At 36.1% G+C, this 16,044-nt stretch overlaps 1 protein-coding gene across 4 annotated transcripts in view; it reads right to left on the reverse strand.

Annotated features, from left to right (window-relative positions):
• lsamp (limbic system-associated membrane protein) overlaps positions 1-16,044 on the reverse strand; it is a 737,122-nt gene that overhangs the window by 258,398 nt on the left and 462,680 nt on the right. The window contains exon 1 of one of the 4 annotated variants that reach the window (XM_023351203.1): positions 2,178-2,332. The exons of the other annotated variants lie outside the window; for them this stretch is intronic. The gene's annotated coding sequence lies outside the window, so the exon portion shown is untranslated. Of the gene's footprint in view, positions 1-2,177; positions 2,333-16,044 lie in introns of those variants that run through there. 4 annotated transcript variants of the gene reach the window in all.

Here is a 16,044-nt window from a genome sequence, read left to right on the forward strand (position 1 = left end):
AGCTAGCCTGGAGATTATGAGGGCACTGAGCAGGGACTCTGCCATCTAGATTGAGAGAGGAGAGGAGAGCAACAGTGCTGAAGGAGAGATAGCAGAGAGGATACTCATGAGTAGACGGGTGGATGGGATATGATCTGCCAGTAGTCAGATGGGGCGACGGGAGAGTCGGAGGGGAAGAGGAAGATTGAAATCATTCAGGTGTGGGGCGTGCGAGTGAGCAGTAGAGATTTAAAAATCCCCTCCTCCCCCTTTTTTCCCACCATGTCTCACCCAATGCTAATGGAAAAGCATCAGTCATGAGCAGAGAGCCAGAGATAAATACATCACGGTGACTGGATGCCTCATGGCAGCACTTTCTCTGGAAAGTGGAGAGCAGGAGAGGTGCTGGTAATTCTAACCACATGCCTACGTCTTTAGAAAGCAGCTACAGGCACTTAGCTAAATCAGCGTTTTAAATGTTTGTTTGCTCCTGGTTTCCAGTAAGGCGTCTACCCGTATAATCTCTTGAGGAAAATGTGGAGAAAGTACTCAGTAATTTAATTGGCCAATTCTTGTCTGTTTTTTTATTGCATCTTGGAACGCTAAACAGTATTTTGATTTACATATTTTTCATAGTAGAAAATTGTAATTAAGAATATTTATTGACATTTATTTATAACTGATTACGCATTATGCCTTATGACCACCATTAGGTAGGTGACCATTATGACCACCTACCTACTGTCAGGTAAATGGTCATAATGCATTATTGGTGTGCATTTCACTTGGTTTTAAAAACAAATGTGCTAAAAATGCTTTGCGTTCTTTGTTTCCATTATTTTTTGTCCAATAGAATGCTGGAAATTGTCTTTTTTTTTGTTTTGTTTTACAATTGTTAACACTTTTATCCTTAACAGAACGCTATCAGCACATCATCTAACAATCCTGCTGGACGAAAACATTTACTTTACATATATATTTTCATAATTGATAGATCATTGCTAATCATATATGGCTAAATGTAAGTATTCAAGAATCAACTATAACATAGCTGGATAGTTACTATAGTATGTATCAACAGTGAGTTTGTGTAGATTTGTAGCTTCAAAATAATAATAATTAACCCTCCAACCCCAAAAAAGAAAAACAGCAGTGGGAATGTGTGGATTCTGCAGTTACAAAATTTTGACCAAAGCATCTTTAAAAAAGTTCTGCAATAGTTAAAGAATTTATAAAAATAAGTGTTTCAATGGAAATCTAGAAAAAGAATACATAAATATCTGTAATATTACTGGTTTTCAGCAGAATTATAACACGCATCACTTTATCAGAGGAGGAGGCGTAAACTGAGCTGTGGCTCTTCTTTGGCCCATTAAGCACAGAGGAGTCAGATCGGGCGAATAAGTACTAAACGGTCCCAGCCAGGCATTTGGGAGATGATGCTGAGAAGGAGCCTGGTAAGAGAAGTCCCTCCCTCATATATCAATTACCAACCAATGTGGTTTTGTCATTTGAATGGTTCTCTAGGATAAAGCAATTTGGAATAGAATCAAAGGTTAATCACAATCCAGCCTGTGCATTTTAGAAGTGTTTATTGTAATGAAGACTGAAGCTGGTTCAGTTGTGGATAAACAATCACTCCAGGGTGTCGGGTTAGAACAGCTGATATATATGTTCAGGTGAGTTAGTGAAAGAAGAGAATGTCCAAGTCCAGAATTGAGCTTTACTTGGGTTTTAATTAGCTCTGGAGGTTCAGCTATACATATAAGGGCACAGGTGTGTGTGTGGCGTGTGTGTGTGTGTGGTTTCCTATAAAGATAAACAAATACAAATTATGAGAATTTGTCTGTAAACCCTTTCACAAATAAACCTAATTTCCACAAATGAATAAATGTGTTAATGTCTGACTATGAGAATGTAAATAATAATTATACATACATAGTAATAATAAACCCTGCAAATAATAGTGTCACACGGTAAACATACAAGAGAAATAACGCATTTCAATTGCACATGGTCACAATTAACAGCTGCAACTAATTAACCGAGCTTAATAGCTTGATGCTAAACGGCTAACTTTAGCTCTCAACAATACAAGTAAAATACACCAAACGACTATAATACTCAACGGAACAAAGCACAACTACAGCTCTTAGACATTGACGAAACCGAACTAAATCAACAACAGTATTACTTACATTCAATGGACGCACACAATAGAAAGAGGTTATGAACGAAGTCAGCCTTGAGAACCGCAACACTCTACTCAAAACAAGCTGTAACAAATATGAACATGAAGCCACCCAGTGGCTGAAATAAAATACTGCACCTAAAATACTTTGATGAAGAAAACCTAAACTAGAGGGCTGAAAACAAATAATTAACAGTCTTTTGTACATTTATGCTAACCATAAAAACTACATTCATTTTCATTGATAAGGATCTAATTGCTTGTTGTTCAGAGAAAGTAAATGAGACAAGGATGTATCTCTGCATATAATTGGTTGTTTATACTGATGTCATAGGAGCTGAGGTGATTCTTGCATGAGGGAGGCTTAAAGGGCAAGCACTTTCTTCTATGCCCGATGCACATATTTTTCTACATATTCAAGCTATTTAAAAGGTTTTTAAAACCAAATCACGTGTTTTAAATCCCATTTGATTATTGTACCATATAAAAAAGACACATTAATCCTGTCCTAATTATGCTGTATTAAGCCCCTACTTTACACAACATATGATCCAAGTAAAATCCCTCCATTTACTAAATTTACCTACACAGATCTTTCTAACCACTCATTTTGATCATGTTTAAGCCACACAATGGAATGGGATTCATTGTTGCTGTAAAGCTCGACAACAGCTGGGCGCCATGCACCTGGAAATGCTTTTACCATCTGCACAGTGACTGGGTTCTTTTATGACTACGCAGACAGCTGCCAAGCTTACGTAAGCCACAATACCCAGGTTACATAAAAGACAAACAAGGACCATATCAACAGAGTTGACTCTTGGGATTAACAAGATTTGCATATCAGTTACGCAATTCATCACTGTGTGGAGCAACCGCTCTGTGGATTTAGGACTCACTAAATTTTCAGACCTTGAAACTTTTATTTGAACAAGGAAGTTGACTAAAGGAAACCATTTATTCCACAGCTCCTGAGACATTGGAGTTACACATAGACATTAAAAGTCACACATACACATCTCTGAATGTGAGCGCTCACAAAACAACACAAATGTGCCTGTTATCATCCAGAATCTCCCTTCCATAGACATGGATGTGAGACATTTCTCAGTGTAGCTAAGAAATTTAATCTCAATGTCATTGTGAATTCATTTATTTCCTTCAGCTTAAACAAATAGCAAAGAGGAACATGTGGCTTTTGACACATGTTATTTTTTGGAACACTATCTGCTTTGGGGCCAAAAGTCTAAAGACGTTTTCAGCTCAGCTTGTTTTTGTGGCTTGTGACCGTTTTGTGTATGAGTGCATTTCTGTTTATATGTGTGCATGTCTGTAAAAAAAATAAAAAGAAAAGAAAAAGTCCAGATCAAAGCTTCCAATGTCATCCATGTCCAGCCATCTCACCAGCCTGATTATTTCTTTCCCATCAGAATTGTGATTCAAAAGGACAAACAAAAAAGGATACTAGAGGGAGTGTGGCCAGGAAAAATTAAAACTAAACAGAAGCCTGCGAAAAAGAGATTGGCTGGAAATAGAGGAGCAAGAACGCTTCTTCTTTGAGAAATCTGCAATTGGATTTTCTTTTTGGTCATAGGGAACCGTGATCCGAGTGGTAAGTGATACTAAACTGTATGTAGAGTTGGTCTCATAATGAGTCATGCTGCTGCTTCTTCCTGTTTAATTTCAAACTGCATTTGAATTATAAGAGGAATAAATCAAGGGCTTGATGGATAGACATATAGTTTAGACATAAAAAGGAAATGCTTATAAACGTTGTAGAACTTGTGTGCGTCTTAATTGCAGAATAAATTAGGCATTGTTATTTAATCACTTCAAAAAGTTAAATACATGTTACTAAATTATGAGGCTCTTATACTGTATTACCTTAGCTCTCATCTGATAGCTTTCATGCTTATGAGGTTATTAAAAAAAAGCACTTCCAAACAAACAGATTTTATTTCCTCTATTGCTTGTTGCATCTTCATCATACTTTTCAGTGGTTTACAATGAAACACAGTTTGTCTCATTTTAAATATTCCCAAAGGGGGCATCGACATAAAATGTAAACCAGATGTTGCCTAAATTCCATCCACACATACAAAGATATCAAAGCAAACTCAAATGACATAAGTAAAAACTTGCAACAACTCAATGAATAATTATTACCATTAACTAATTGACTAGTAACATTATTATGGTAAATCATTTCTGGAATGACAATTTCAAGACTTCTCTTGTATGGAGAAACTACTCATACACATTGTTCAGATGTGATTTTGACCAATTTTTCAACTCTTGAATATTCTGGAAGTCCATTAGACTCTGAACTTCAATAATAATAAAATAAAAAAATAACAAAAAGAGACAATGAAGTAATGCAAAAAAGTAATTTGCTTTCTTCCAACACAACAGCATAGATCTTACTCTCTTTATGCTGTACACAATATGCACATACTACCTACTGTGACTGATGTGCCCTCAAATTTGCTATGACTAATACCTACAAAAAGCAAACCCATTTTGCATATTGTGATACACAGGAGACGTGTTTGACTGATTTTGGTTCCGCTAAGTCAAACTTTAATAGAATCAAGCTGTCAAGCTACAAATCAACACTTCACAAGATATATGAGAACGGCATTATATAATACTGAAATCTTTCTTTAGAATGATTACGAGACTCTTGAGGACTGTAAATATGGAAAAAAAAAAAAAAAAACATTGAGTGAAAAAAAAAAGTGAAGTAAGACAACAAATATGTTGGCCTTCCTTCTTGAATTCTATCAGTGCATGTTTGCCAGAGGCAACTGTTTCACCTCTTGTCACACCTGAAGTCTACAGGGTCAGTCCAATTGAAGGTCAGGTTTTAGATTTCCCCATTCACACTCAAAGAGAGAAAATCCTGCTCTGAAGAGATCTACTGAATGCAAATGTTCAGAAAACATTCAACCAGTTCATCCTGGAGTCCTGGCAGGGGTCACATGTGTGATGTACATGTTTTTAGCAGAAAGGAGGTTCTTCAGGCATCAATAAGGGGCAGATTCACCTGCTTGGTAGAGAGGCCACGTTTATTTTCAGTGCTACTTTCACACTTGGTCTACCCTTTTCAGACCTGTCAGCTTGTTGAGTGAATGTCATTGAAGCTCCAGTCAGTTTGGATCCACAGCTACATTTATCTGCCCATTAAAGTGAGTATGTAGAAGCAACAGACCTGAAAACGCAGGTTGATCGTGTATTGACTTTTAACCATGTCTTGCAATCATACCATCATTAAATTTCTTCTAAAAATAAGTAAAATAAAAATCCATAGCCCCACTCAGCTGAAATGATTGTTTTTATATTTTACTGAGACATGATTGCAGCACTAGAAACACATTTGTAGTTCTCCCTAATGAATCTCTTTTCAATAAAAAATTGTTAAAATCAAATCTTTTGTACAGGCATACAATGTATATATTTGTAAGCAGTGCAGTAGCTTTCTCCCTTGTATGTGTAGGGCAACAAGTCTCTGGGGAGAAGGGGAAGGGCAACCAAGAAATGCAGCGTGTAACAATTCATCATAGTTATAGTAATCATCATAACAAATGAAAAATAAAAACATGTAAAACATTTCAATAAATTTAAAACAAAAAGGTACAACTTTTACTAAGGGAAAGATGAATTTCCAGTGCAGCAATGTCTCCCCCAGTAGTCACCCTCCTTCCCAATGGTCTGTTTGACAACAGAAATTTAAAATTTCTCAGACAGTGTATAGTCGAGTAGGCATCAAGTTTTACAAGTGTCTGGCAGAGCAAGACTTGTCAGAGAATGCATACCAAAACACTATTGAGAGAGCATATGTGACATTTCAACAAGCACACCTCAAGTTATTGTTCGTTTCCAAAATATATGTGCTTAGATCAGTTTCTCTCTGTGCATACAGACTGAACACTCAATGCTCAAGTTGGTAGCATAAATAAAGTCACAAAGAGAGAAAGAAATAGGAAAAAGCTTTGGAACTATTTCTCTATTTGATAAAAATGCAGCAATGCATTTTGTTCGAAGCACCACTAAATTGCACTGAACAAAAATAAAAATCATAAAAAATATAAATACAAACGAAAACATGAGCAATTACCCCATTTTCAGCCTTTTGCACCTCTTCAGCTTCAGTAATGATTAACTATGAAAAGCAGTACTAAGGTCTTAATCTAAAATAATATGAAACAATTTGAAGTTGTGCAGACAGATTAAAATTTGCACAACTATTGTGTTTCTTAAAACAGACTGAAAAACCTAATTAATATACAGAAGTCATCTGAGAAAACCAAAGTTCACAAATTGAACAATTTGGGAGGTGTGTCACCAACAGAATAATAAAAACAGGCACTAAGTTGACAGATTTTGAGAACCTGTTCAACCTTTTTGTGTGCAATGACTCGAGCAATAAAATTAGGACTTTTCGTTTTAGAGGAAATGACTATTCAGCATTTATTATATTTCATTTTGACTGACACTATATAAGCAAACAATAATTATAAAAAAATCAGCAAAGAATTGTATGGAAGCAACTGATCCATGTGCTAAAGCAACTGCAATTTGTTAGTAGGAATGAGAAACTGTTTCTATGATGCATAAATAACTAAATGTTGTGGGTGTTTAACTGGCAGCTATAAAAATTCATAGGAATGCACCACAGTGCATTTATCCTTCAGGCACCTAAATGTCTCAGAACAGCATTGCTTGTAGCCCTAAAAGACATCCTTGATAAAACATCGGGGCTACCTCACCATTAACTGCAACATCTAAGGGACAATTAACAAAAGAAAATAAAATAAATCATTTATATATATTTAACCGCCAATTAATTTGTAAGAATATAGTTAAACTTCCATATTCCAAATTGTAAAAGTATTTAATTGGTTACAAATGAAATATAAGAGGTAGGAAGTTCCAATGTTGCTCAGACGTACTGGACATTCAAAGTTCAGAACAGCATGACCCACCTCCTGAATTGCTGCCTGTATATAGCCGTCTCTGAAGTTACTGCAAGTCTGTCATAGTAGAGACGGCTACAGCTGATTAATGCAAGATGATCCGAGCAGAAATGGTGACCCTTGAAACTTCCACACAAGAGGTCAGAAATAGAGCTGAAGTGAGAGTCTGGGCTATAAAAGATGACAAGTGATGTCAGCCATATCCTATAACATACAACAAAATGAGAAGAGCAACCAAGTGTATCCCTGTAGCTCAAAATGTCAAAACATGGTCTTCTATCTCAGTCTTAATATACTACATTCTTAGCTCTATGAAATGCCTTGTTCTTTGTAAACTGAGCACAGTTTCATTTGATTAATTTGATTTTTGGACTTTGTAACCAAAACTTCAAAATATCAATCTAGTTCTTTGTCCAGTTTGTTTTGTCTCAAGAGTATTAATCTGTACTTAATGCCAGAGCAGCTTTAGACATTGTACTCTCAGAAACTATAGGAAATCCATTCATGGCTCTGTAACTGCTGCTTTAATAATCATACAGAGAACGTCATGTAGCCACTTTCTCTTCCAAAGCTATGCCGAGAGGCAGGACTCTGCCAAATACAAGAGCACCCCAGGGCTAAGTCTGTTTTAAATCCACCTAGAAACTCAGAAAATGCAGCAGAGGAGGGAAGAAGAAAAAAAAAAACAACAAAACAGAAACACTATTTCACATGAAAGTGAATTAACAGTGGGAGGGCACATAGCCTTGAAAAGAGACACTATGCTTCAGCTGACTGTTCAGCAAATATGTCAGCCATCAATAATATCCTGCTGAATACTCAAACACACCGGGACACACATTCTGGAAAGTAGATTACCCTCCGAAAAGTTGGGAAAAATGCCTATTTTTGCTTGCTAATTGAGCACACATGTCCTCTGTTGCTGAGTCAGCAGGCTGTAATGGATAACAGGCAATATGCTTCAGTGTTTGGACTTTTCACAGAAACACACAAAATTTCCCACCTGTACAGCTGTACTTTACGAAGTGGCCAATATCAGGCACCACTTCTGATGCAACTAATCTCTTAAAGCATTACACACCAAGACGCTCAGTTAAAGGTGGCATGAGGAAACTAAGCAAATGTAAAACTTTAGATGGTTTGTTTATGAAAGATTTGTGTCAGAAGCAAACAATATGCTTAGCAGTGAATATAACATAGAGCAACGTTTAATCAAATATCTGAAAATAAAAAGAGCACAGCACAACAACAGGAAGCAAATTCATGTGAAAAGCACCTGAGAGACCCAAGTTAATACATGATACTCTTCAGAATTTTCTTTTGTCAGTGTTAATTTAAAAAAATAAAATCTTCTAAAATTATCTTTCCACATAATTATTTCCAATTTGTGTTGATCTGTCAAGTAAAATCATAGCAATATGCACGAGGTTTGTAGATGCAGCATAGCAAAAGGTGGAAACGTTCAAGTGGTAAGAATAATTTTGTAAGACACCATAAATAAAACAAAATGTGCTAATCTAACTTTACATATTTTAGCAGCTGAAAGACATGCAGCCTTGTAAACCTTTTTAATCAAAAGCAGGCTAACTGAATATGACTTAGAGCTTCTTGCATCCACATTGATAATTATGTAACCAATTATGCACAAGTAAATGCATTCTATTTGTCCTCCAGCAAACAGTATTGGTAATCACTGACACGGCTCTGTGACACACAACCTTAATGTTAATAACTTCTGCAAATGTTTGTAAAACGCAACATATTGCAACAGATCAATGGTAAAAGTAAAATTCTGAGAGGCTTTTGATTCAACCTTTACTGTTTCATATTTTTGTTCCCTAGGCGAGTGATGAAAAAAAATTTTTAGCCAAAGTTTTATTTGACAGCCAATGTAACCTGTACCTAAAAGAGCAAGAGCTATTGAATCATGATGAGTCTGGAGGGAAAAATATGACAATCTCCTCCATCAATTTGCCCAACCAAAAAAGAAACATTAAAAAAAAATCATGATTAAGATTTACCTATAGCTTCTAAGCTTGTCAGTGTTTAAGGTTACAAAGTTGTCTTTCTAAAAAATGTATGCATATCTAAACTTTCATAGCTCATTGTTATTCACCACCTATGTTACATGAATAACATGTAACATAGGTTACATGTTGCAGCACATTTGGGATGGCCACCTTTCACTTACTCTTTTTAAAGTTAAACGTATGACTTGTGGTAGGCTACAGGATGATATACGTAGCTTATTTGGCTTTTCAGAGTTTTCTCTCTCAACATGAATAGTCTGCCCCTTTTATTTCTTTTTTGTTTTTAGGATGAAAGTAACATAGTGCTTTGTGGTTGGGATTTCACCCCACTCTGTCAGCTGCCAAGTCTTTGTTTTCCTTCATACGGATGCACTCAGGCATGACCACCTCCCTGTCCTCCAAGTTTCCAACCTAATCATCATTTCAGCGCTTGACAAGGACACGCGTAAAGGTGTTGAGTTATTTGACTGGGGTCAAAATTGAGCTTTTCGTCACGTCGTTGCTGAAGGATATTTCACAAATCCAAACACTGACCAATTTCAATGTGTGTACAGGCGGCATTGACCCAAGGGAAGTGTTCTATGACTAATTTGGTCTCAGATAAAAAGATTAATAGTAATAAAGAAGCAGATAGATAGATTAGGGTATTAGGTTGGAAGTAAATACCTTGTTGATTTCCCTGCTTTCCTTAGATACCCGTTTGTGAAATGAATTTGAGAGAATGCCTAAATTGAAATGGACAAAAAGCTTGAAGATATTTTTTGTTTCTAGCTTCTTGAAAAAAGCCATTTTTAGGCTCAAGGTTTTGTCCCAATTAACGTTTGGAGCAATTCATAATTTCAAAACTCAAAACAGCCCCACAGCATGATGCTGTCAGTTTCATGCCTTAAAATATAAATTTTAGATTAACACCCAAAAGTTCAGCCTTGTTGTCATTAGATTTCAAAACGGTTTTTTACATGGTTGTGCTAGACTTCAAGTGTCTTTCTGGACACTTTAAACAGTGCAAGAAATGTATTTTTTCTTCGAAGAAAATGACGTTTGCCGATTGACCACAAACTGAATCATATGACTAATACTGAAACTGGTAGATTCTTGTTTTCCATATTAACAGCCAGTACTTCCCAGGAAGTACTGCAGCTCTATAGGCCTCTCACCAGATTATTTTACCAATTTTCCTTTTGGCTTTTCATCACTTGAAGACCACTGTTTTTCCTGTGCCTCAAAGTCTTACAAATTTCGTTATACCCTTCTGCTCAATTAAGTTTGAAAAATATATTCTTCTGATGCTTTAGAAGCTCTCTCCAAATAATTACTGCACGATGCAACTAAAAACATTCAGAGAGAAGCACACTGGAACTACTGAACTGTCTCTGGTTAATAACAGCCATTACAAATCTTTACAAGTGTGTACTCACTTTTGAATAGCAAGTTTTTCCCAAATGTGTAATCTTGAACAAATGCCACAATACATATGCTCCTATATACACCATTTTAAATCTATAATTTGCATCACAAACTGCCATTAGGACAACGGAACGAGTTCCTTGATGGTTAAAATACTCACTGAATGCACTTAGTGGTGCTCTGATTGTCACATATTTTCTATCAATACAACCCAAAGAACTTGAGAAATTCCACACATGCCAGAATGTCTGAAAAATTGGTTCTCACTTGCCTTTACCAGGTAATGCAACAGATTCATTGCAGAATGCCAACCATAAGAACGGCTGTTCTGGCTGCCAACATGTAGCTATGTGCTAGGCTGAGCCGAGTGTTTCCTGATGCAAGCACACAAATAACGGCAAGTCTTTCTTCCAATTTCACTGAGCAAATATGTTGAGCTCCATGCTGAATGTGTTGAATGTGCTTCAACAAATCATCAAATCTATAAACATATATACGGATATATGTGCTTGTTCATCATTTCTACGCATTGGTCTCACACAGTGAGTTATATTCTGGTTCAAACATAAAAATTCCTCCTCTTCACTGGAACTCACAGATGTCACTGTCTTGCTACAAACAGCCAGTTTTTTTTTACTTCCACATGAGTTCAAGCAAAAACCAACCTTTACTCCAATGAGGTTACCCACTATGTGGAATTTATTTTAAATAAAATGACTTCCAAAACACAATGCCTCCTAATTCTGGTCATAACAAGAACAAAACTGGAAAACTGAGTGAATCTCAAAATAGAGCTACAGTGCCACACTGTTTAACCCACATCAACTGCTTTTTTATTATAAATACAGAATTAGCATAAACCACAGAAGTGGTGTTTATCCTCATCCTCCTGCTAAGAGTCCCAGGCACAGTTAGAAATAAAGCTCTCTGCCACCAAATAATAACAACAATAATAACAATAATAATAATAATAATAATAATAATAATAATAATAATAATAATTAAAAAAAACATTTTAACCAACATTTTCAGGGAGAACGGAAAAATAAATTGTAGTGAAAAAATAAAAAATAAAATCACTGGTCACTTGTACCACTGGAATAAAAATGTGTCTCTTGATATACACTTAGGCTGAAACAGCAACTGGTTTGGTATAGGTGTTACACTTCTGCTCAAACAAAACAAAGGCTGGTGTACATGGACTATATTAGATGTCTAATAGGTTCCATTTTATGCATATATGAGAAAAAAAAGATTATTAAATATCACAATGGACCATGAAAGAAATAACTCTTGATTTACTGTATTTCTACTATCAGTTGGAATCCTGTTGCATTGGGAGGAGCCTTGTAGCTTACAGGCTCTATTTTAAGCAAAGCCGGTGTGCAGGCAATGCCTGGATCACAAGCTGCAAGCTTTGGATAAAACCGAATAAAGCCAAGCACAGAGTATCCAGAGTGCAGAACGAGGGCACTGCTCAGTGTGTGCACCATTTGTGAGGAAGTCATTTACAAGTAGATCTAAAAATATTACGAATATGAAAGAAATCGCAATGTAAAGATAACCATAATTTTGATTTTTGAAAATTATAACTGAAAAAGGAAAATGCAGGAATTACATGTCTATAACCTTTCATATTGTACTGAATGCTTTGAATTAGAACTGTCCAGTAATTGCATAACATACAGTCATTTGATGAATTTTCAGAGTTCATAATACAACTTATCAAAAACACAGCAACAGCAAGATATTGTACAAACCCCCAGAGATACAAAGTGAAAGGCTTGTAGTATTTATTATTAATGATAACAGTGATAAATTATTAAGTTGATCGCAATTAGGTTCCAGTACATTCTGTACAGATTCCAGCATGTGGAACAGACCAAGAAATCTTGGTTGCTTAAAATAGACACTTTGCAAAAACAAAGTAAAGCTGTTAGACAAACCTGGCATTAAGCTTTAAAGGTAAACTTACACTACATGCTGTCAAGATTTGTAAAAAGAAAAAGGGTAAATGGTTAAATACCCAAAATGCATTTTCAATAAATTTCACTTTGGCCCATAATGGCAAAGGAAATACACAAATGAAATACTTCACACTTCAAATAAAGACACAAATCTGGTGTCTCTCTTCGTCTTCTGGAGATCTGTGATAAGGCCAATCCATCAAACTGCAGTGCCTCATTCAAAGTGATGAGAGGGATATGTCTGTTTATTAACACTCCATCTTTCAGATAAGCCCATATTCTTTGACAGCATAAGAGAAAAACTGAAACAACTCGTGGGAGCTTCTGTGAACTGCGTCTCCTTCCTTTAAAAAGGGGAGACATCTGCTGGTTACCAGCGGTCTTTCATACCAACAGCACAAGCAGCTCCTGAACATCAGTGCAGTGATTGTGCAAACAGTGTACTGAACGGGCAGATTGTGTTAATCTCCATTTTAAACTCCCTTTAACAGCTGTTTGATTTCATGGATACATAAAAATTCATAAATCTGACTGGATGCCTAAAATAAAATTATTTACGTTGGGCTTTCTTTCAGTTGAAATAAAACATTGTCTGATATATTATATTAGATAATTAGATCACAGGGGGCTACAGTCTGAGCAGAGAGGTTGAGATTTTTCTCTCCTCAGCCAATTGGTCAGCTCCTCCAGAGGAATCCCAAGGCGTTCCAGCCAGCCAAGACACATGAATCCTCCCTAACTATACATATGGCTCTACTGTCAAGATGGCCTCAATCAAATCAAAGTAGTTTTCAACAAATTACATCAATATGAAAATATGTTTGATATTTAATTTTAAGAAGTATTAATGAAATGCAGAGAAATTGACCATATTTTATATTTATAAAATATATATTTTATATTTATAAAATATATATTTTATATTTTAATAAATAAGTTAATAGGCAACAAATTGACTGCCACAAGCAGTCCTTTGAGGGCATTCATGTTCTTGATGGGGCCCAAAATTAAAATTAGTTTTACACACCTGGTTTATTTCCACTAAAGTGGTTCATAAATGACTCCATGGCAAAGACTCACAAGGCAGACATTCATTAATTTCTACAGAAACCTCTCAGAGTGGCTCAGTCCCATTGCTTTCACCAATTACATGACACTTGGTTGCCAACAACAGACTCTTGTTTACTGCGGTTAGGTTAACTGAGGCATATTTTGCAAAGGATCTGGGCCTTTAATGGAACATAGATTCAAAAAGTACTGCACTTGTTTACCATCTTAGAATGGAAACACAGTCCTGCAGAAAAAAAGGGAGGGAGAACTGTTTATATATATATATATTTGGAACCTGACAATCTTCTCTTAGTTATTAAACTCTTTTACATTTTCCTTCAACACTGTCACTTTTATCACAAGTTTATCTCTGTTGTTTTGATGCTACAGTTATGTAGGCAACAAACTCTGACACAGCCATATGCTGCCAGCATAACTGTTGAGAGGCAGCCATCTTTAAAGTGACTGTCCCTTGGCTGCCAAGTATGCTCCGAGTGGAATTCATTAAAAGTAGCACCCTATTCCATCTGCCTTGCATATGTTGGCTATGTCAATGTTTTAGACAGCTGGCAGACATTCAAAAGTTGAATAAACATCACTTTTACAAGAGGCTAGTGTGAACTAGCTAAAAATAAGAGCCGATTCTGAAGACATCCACTGCGACACGATGGTGTTTGATAAAGGGGAGTCATCACTCATATGGTCTTAAGAGTGCAGAAAAAAAGAAGACTTCTTTATAAAGAGTTCTTATTCATGAATCGTTGTGATGGTGAGGCAGTTCATCAGAGTTTATATCTCAGATCAAATAGATTAAATCCCCTCATTTTGAGTAAATCCTTGAGAACTCTGCCCTCAGAAACTGAACTCAAAGTCATCAGAGTTCAGAACAGCTCATGAATTGTGTGCAATATTCTTTGAGCTTAATTATTGGCAAGCTCTAGGAATAACAGCTCCTCTTTTCCTACTTCTGTGGCTGCTCGCCGTTGCCATAGAAACGTCAGATAGCAAGAGAGAAAGGCACTGAGTGCAGTGGATGTGTTTATAAGTGTGTGTCTTCTGGAGTATGACTGTGACAGAGTGAGATTTCAGAGAGGACTGCTGAGCTGTGTCTAATGAGCAGTGTGCGCTTGCCCTCATCTGTGCAGTGAAGGCCGAATCCGCCAGCCGGTCGCATCTGACTGCCTTTCGGCTCTCTCCTTATCTATATACACAAATGCACCATGCACGCTGACACTTTCTCTGACATTTGGCCATCAAAGCACAGAAGTGTGAACACTCTTGGTAAACACAGAACTGTTTTTTTTTAAGAAAATATGACATTCAAGTGCATCTACAGTATAGTTTTTTCTCCAAATAACAGAGATAAAAAAAGACTGATTTATTTATCTGTTTTTAACGTAGTGAAACCATTAAGGGACTCAAAATTTAAATAAAACATTACCTCAGTCTTTGGTATACTGAGCTTTGCTTTTTAAAACTATCTAGTGATGCAATGGTTTTATAAAGTTACAGTTCAAAACTTCATATTGTTTTTCATTCATATCACTTCCATGGGTTATAATATTTTCAAATAATTCCCAGAGAAAATACATGAGTGGTCTCTACCTTTTTAGAGCATTGAGTAGCCCCTCAATAAACCCCATTCATCTTAAGTAACACTTTTCTTAAACAATGGCTGGTAAGCAAGAGGAATGTTGCCTCAGGTACCACCTGCAGACTCACTATCTGCTGTTTGCTAATTTAACAGAGTACCAGTGCTGTGCTACAAAGAGAAACAGGTGAAAAGGTACAATATTTCTCTAGAGTAAACTGTTACATAACATATTGGATGTTAATATTTTACAATTTTATGTACACATTAGAAGTTCTCAAACATTTTATAGTACCACAGTGAATGCAAAGTTCCTCTGTACTGACCTATATTTCAAAAACAGCATTATAACCTCACTTTTCTGACATAACACAGCAAAAGGATAAAGAATCCATCGGCACAGAATTATTGATTGATATTTATTCTATGTTTAATTGTTTAATACTGTCACATTAGCTGTTTCTTTAAAGAGCAAATAAAAAAGCTTCTGCTCCATTTCAGCCCCTCATTTTAATATTTTTGCTAGAGAAAATATAGCTCCCAAATTATATTACCACTCATCAACACTGTAGCATATTCAATTTTACTACCACATCAAGCAGGTTGCCACCCGTTTTTTGAAAATGTCATCACACATCACGTTTACTGCACTTGTGCACCAGTGTTACAGAAGCTACAGTTGCCACACTGGTGACCTGCAGACCCTTTACCCTTCAGCTTTAACTTAAGAGTTTTACTTTGAAACTGAAAGTAAACCTTAAGTGATCACTTGGTGTCTGATTAATTTGGCTATCAATGATTTGGCCTCTGGGATACGATAGTCAATTTTGTTTCTACATGATCAGATAATAGT

Source organism: Xiphophorus maculatus, chromosome 18, assembly GCF_002775205.1.
Source record: "Xiphophorus maculatus strain JP 163 A chromosome 18, X_maculatus-5.0-male, whole genome shotgun sequence".
NCBI lineage: Eukaryota > Metazoa > Chordata > Actinopteri > Cyprinodontiformes > Poeciliidae > Xiphophorus > Xiphophorus maculatus.